Source organism: Heterodontus francisci, unplaced genomic scaffold, assembly GCF_036365525.1.
Source record: "Heterodontus francisci isolate sHetFra1 unplaced genomic scaffold, sHetFra1.hap1 HAP1_SCAFFOLD_691, whole genome shotgun sequence".
NCBI lineage: Eukaryota > Metazoa > Chordata > Chondrichthyes > Heterodontiformes > Heterodontidae > Heterodontus > Heterodontus francisci.
Genome location: NW_027140209.1, coordinates 39,011 through 44,392, shown reverse-complemented (window position 1 = coordinate 44,392; position 5,382 = coordinate 39,011).

Genomic DNA, 5,382 nt, shown 5'->3' with positions numbered 1-5,382 from the left:
CCCACTGAGAGTCTGTGTGTTTGGGACCCTTACACCAGTGAGAATCAGTGTGTGTGGAACCATACCCCAGTGAGAGTCAGTTTGTGTGGGCCCCGTACCCCAGTGAGAGTCAGTTTGTGTGGGCCCCGTACCCCAGTGAGAGTCAGTGAGTGTGGCCCCGTACCCCATTGAGAGTCAGTTTGTGTGGGACACGTACCCCACTGAGAGTCAGTGTGTGTGGGACCCGTACCCCAATGAGAGTCAATGTGTGTGGGACCCGTACCCCAGTGAGAGTCAGTGTGTGTGGGACCCGTACCCCAGTGAGAGTCAGTGTGTGTGCGACCCGTACCCCAGTGAGAATCGGGTTGTTTGAGACCCGCAACCCAGTGAGAGTCAGTTCGTTTGGGACCCGTACCGCAGTGAGAGTCAGTTTGTGTGGGCCCCGTACCCCAGTGAGAGTCAGTGTGTCTGGCCCCGTACCCCAGTGAGAGTCAGTTTGTGTGGGCCCGGAACCCATTGAGAGTAAGTTTGTGTGGGCCCCGTACCCCAGTGAGAGTCAGTTTGTGTGGGCCCCGTACCCCAGTGAGAGTCAGTTTGTGTGGGCCCCATACCCCAGTGAGAGTCAGTGTGTGTGGAACCCCTACCCCAGTGAGAGTCAGTTTGTGTGGGCCCCGTACCCCAGTGAGAGTCAGTGTGTGTGGGACCCGTACCCCATAGAGAGTCTGTGTGTTTGGGACCCTTACCCCAGTGAGAATCAGTGTGTGTGGAACCCTTACCCCACTGAGAGACAGTGTGTGTGGAACCCTTGCCCCAGTGAGAGTCAGTGTGTGTGGACCCCGTACCCCTGTGAGAGTCAGTTTGTGTGGACTCCGTACCCCAGTGAGAGTCAGTGAGTGTGGCCCCGTACCCCATTGAGAGTCAGTTTGTGTGGACCCCGTACCCCAGTGAGAGTCAGTGAGTGTGGGCCCCGTACCCCAGTGAGAGTCAGTTTGTGTGGGCCCCGTACCCCAGTGAGAGTCAGTTTGTGTGGGCCCCGTACCCCAGTGAGAGTTAGTTTGTGTGGGCCCCATACCCCAGTGAGAGTCAGTGTGTGTGGAACCCCTACCCCACTGAGAGACAGTGTGTGTGGAACCCTTGCCCCAGTGAGAGTCAGTGTGTGTGGGACCCGTACCCCAGTGAGAGTCAGTGTGTGTGGACCCCGTACCCCTGTGAGAGTCAGTTTGTGTGGACTCCGTACCCCAGCGAGAGTCAGTGAGTGTGGCCCCGTACCCCATTGAGAGTCAGTTTGTGTGGACACCGTACCCCTGTGAGAGTCAGTTTGTGTGGACTCCGTACCCCAGCGAGAGTCAGTGAGTGTGGCCCCGTACCCCATTGAGAGTCAGTTTGTGTGGACTCCGTACCCCAGCGAGAGTCAGTGAGTGTGGCCCCGTACCCCATTGAGAGTCAGTGAGTGTGGGACCCGTACCCCAGTGAGAGTCAGTTTGTGTGGACCCGTACCCCAGTGAGAGTCAGTTTGTGTGGCCCCGTACCCCAGTGAGAGTCAGTTTGTGTGGGCCCCGTACCCCTGTGAGAGTCAGTGAGTGTGGCCCCGTACCCCATTGAGAGTCAGTTTGTGTGGGCCCCGTACCCCAGTGAGAGTCAATGAGGGTGGGACCCGTACCGCAGTGAGAGTCAGTTTGTGTGGACCCCGTACCCCAGTGAGAGTCAGTTTGTGTGGACCCAGTACCCCAGTGAGAGTCAGTGTGTGTGGAACCCCTACCCCAGTGAGAGTCAGTTTGTGTGGGCCCCGTACCCCAGTGAGAGTCAGTGTGTGTGGGACCGGTACCCCACTGAGAGTCAGTGTGTTTGGGACCCTTACACCAGTGAGAATCAGTGTGTGTGGAACCCGTACCCCAGTGAGAGTCAGTGTGTGTGGACCCCGTACCCCAATGAGAGTCAGTCTGTGTGGGACCCGTACCCCAGTGAGAGTCAGTGTGTGTGGACCCCGTACCCCAGTGAGAGTCAGTCTGTGTGGGACCCGTACCCCAGTGAGAGTCAGTTTGTGTGGGACCCGTACCCCAGTGAGAGTCAGTGTGTGTGGGACCCATACCCCAATGACAGTCAGTGCGTGTGGGACCCGTACCCCGATGACAGTCAGTGCGTGTGGGACCCGTACCCCGATGAGAGTCAGTGTGTGTGGACCCCGTACCCCAGTGAGAGTCAGTTTGTGTGGGACCCGTACCCCAGTGAGAGTCAGTGTGTGTGTGGCCCCGTACCCCAGTGAGAGTCAGTGTGTGTGTGGCCCCGTACCCCAGTGAGAGTCAGTGTGTGTGTGGCCCCGTACCCCGATGAGAGTCAGTGTGTGTGGCCCCGTACCCCGTTGATAGTCAGTTTGTGTGGGACCCGTACCCCAGTGAGAGTCAGTGTGTGTGTGGCCCCGTACCCCAGTGAGAGTCAGTGTGTGTGTGGCCCCGTACCCCGATGAGAGTCAGTGTGTGTGGCCCCGTACCCCGTTGATAGTCAGTTTGTGTGGGACCCGTACCCCGATGAGAGTCAGTGTGTGTGGCCCCGTACCCCGTTGATAGTCAGTTTGTGTGGGACCCGTACCCCGATGAGAGTCAGTGTGTGTGGCCCCGTACCCCATTGATAGTCAGTTTGTGTGAGCGCGTACCCCAGTGAGAGTCAGTGTGTGTGTGGCCCCGTACCCCAGTGAGAGTCAGTGTGTGTGGCCCCGTACCCCAGTGAGAGTCAGTTTGTGTGGGCCCCGTACCCCAGTGAGAGTCAGTGTGTGTGGCCCCGTACCCCAGTGAGAGTCAGTGTGTGTGGCCCCGTACCCCAGTGAGAGTCAGTTTGTGTGGTCTCCGTACCCCAGTGAGAGTCAGTGTGTGTGGCCCCGTACCTCAGTGAGAGTCAGTGTGTGTGGGACCCGTACCCCAGTGAGAGTCAGTGTGTGTGGCCCCGTACCCCAGTGAGAGTCAGTTTGTGTGGTCCCCGTACCCCAGTGAGAGTCAGTTTGTGTGGTCCCCGTACCCCAGTGAGAGTCAGTGTGTGTGGGCCCAGTACCCCAGTGAGAGTCAGTGTGTGTCGGACCCGTACCCCAATGAGAGTCAGTGCGTGTGGGACCCGTACCCCAATGAGAGTCAGTGTGTGTGGCCCCGTACCCCAGTAAGAGTCACTGTGTGTGGGACCCGTACCCCAGTGAGAGTCAGTGTGTGTGGGACCCGTACCCCAGTGAGAGTCAGTGTGTGTGGGACCCGTACCCCAGTGAGAGTCAGTGTGTGTGGGGCCCGTACCCCATTGAGAGTCAGTTTGTGTGAGCGCGTACCCCAGTGAGAGTCAGTGTGTGTCGGACCCGTACCCCAGTGAGAGTCAGTGAGTGTGGACCCCGTACCCCAGTAAGAGTCAGTGTGTGTGTGGGCCCGTACCTCAATGAGAGTCAGTGTGTGTGGAAACCGTAAGCCAGTGGGAGTCAAATTGCGTTGGGCATGTTCCCCTGTGAGAGTTAGTGCGCGTGGAACACGGATCCCAGTGAGAATCAGTGCTTGTGGAACCCTGGACCAGGACCCCAGTGAGAGTCAGAGTGTGTGCGACCCGAACCCCAGTAAGAGTCAGTGTGTGTGGGACCCCTACCCCAATGAGAGTCATTTTGTTTGGGACCCCTACCGCAATGAGAGTCAGTGTGTGTGGGACCCGTACCCCAGTGACAGTCAGTGCGTGTGGGACCCGTACCCCAATGAGAGTCAGTGTGTGTGGGACCCGTACCAAAGTGAGAGTCAGTGTGTGTGGAACCCGGACCCCAGTGAGAGTCAGTGTGTGTGGGACCCTTATCCCAATGAAAGTCAGTGTGTGCGGGATCCATGCCCCAGTGAGAGTCAGTGTGTGTGGGATCCGTATCCCAGTGAGAGTCAGTGTGTGTGGAATCCGCTCCCCAGTGAGAGTCATTTAGTGAGGGACCCGTACCCCAGTGAGAGTCAATGTGTGTAGCACTCTTACCCCAATGAGAGTGAGTGTGTGTGTAACCCGTACCCCAGTGAAAGCCAGTTTGTGTGGGCCCCGTACCCCAGTGAGAGTCAGTGTGTGAGGAACCCGTACCCCCGTGAGAGTCAGTGTGTGTGGAACCCTTGCCCCAGTGAGAGTCAGTGTGTGTGGAACCCTTGCCCCAGTGAGAGTCAGTGTGTGTGGGACCCGTACCCCAGTGAGAGTCAGTGCGCGTGGAACACGGACCCCAGTGAGAATCAGTGCGTGTGGGACCCGTACCAAAGTGAGAGTCAGTGTGTGTGGAATCCGGACCCCAGTGAGAGTCAGTGTGTGTGGGACCCTTATCCCAATGAAAGTCAGTGTGTGCGGGATCCATGCCCCAGTGAGAGTCAGTGTGTGTGGGATCCGTATCCCAGTGATAGTCAGTGTGTGTGGAATCCGCTCCCCAGTGAGAGTCAGTTAGTGTGGGACCCGAACCCCAATGACAGTCAGTGCGTGTGGAACCCGTACCCCAGTGAGAGTCAATGTGTGTAGTACTCTTACCCCAATGAGAGTGAGTGTGTCTGGAACCCCTACCCCAGTGAGAGCCAGTTTGTGTGGTCCCCGTACCCCAGTGAGAGTCAGTGTGTCTGGAAAACCTACCCCAGTGAGAATCAGTGTGTGAGGAACCCGTACCCCAGTGAGAGTCAGTGTGTGTGGAACCCGTACTCCAGTGAGAGTCTGTGTGTTTGGGACCCGTACCCCAGTGAGAATCAGTGTGTGTGGGGCCCTTACCCCAGTGAGAGTCTGTGTGTGTGGAACCCTTGCCCCAGTGAGAGTCAGTGTGTGTGGAACCCTTGCCCCAATGAGAGTCAGTGTGTGTGGGACCCTTACCCCAGTGAGAGTCTGTGTGTGCGGCACCCATTCCCCAGTGAGTGTCAGTGTGTGTGGGACCCCGTACCCCAGTGAGAGTCAGTGTGTGTGGGAACCTTGCCCCAGTGAGAGTCAGTGTGTGTGGGACCCTTACCCCAGTGAGAGTCTGTGTGTGTGGCACCCGTTCCCCAGTGAGAGTCAGTGTGTGTGGGACCCGTACCCCAATTTGAGTCATTGTGTGTGGGACCCATGCCCCAATGACAGTCAGTGCGTGTGGAACCCGTACCTCAGTGAGAGTCAGTTTGTGTGGGACCCGTACCTCAGTGAGAGTCAGTTTGTGTGGGCGCGTACCCCAATTTGAGTCATTGTGTGTGGGACCCGTACCCCAGTGAGAGTCAGTGTGTGTGGGACCCATACCCCAGTAAGAGTCGGGTTGTGTGGCCCCGTACCCCAATGAGAGTCAGTTTGTGTGGGCCCCGTACCCCAGTGAGAGTCAGTTTGTGTGGGCGCCGTACCCCAGTGAGAGTCAGTTTGTGTGGGCCCCGTACCCCAGTGAGAGTCAGTTTGTGTGGGCCCCGTACCCCAGTGAGAGTC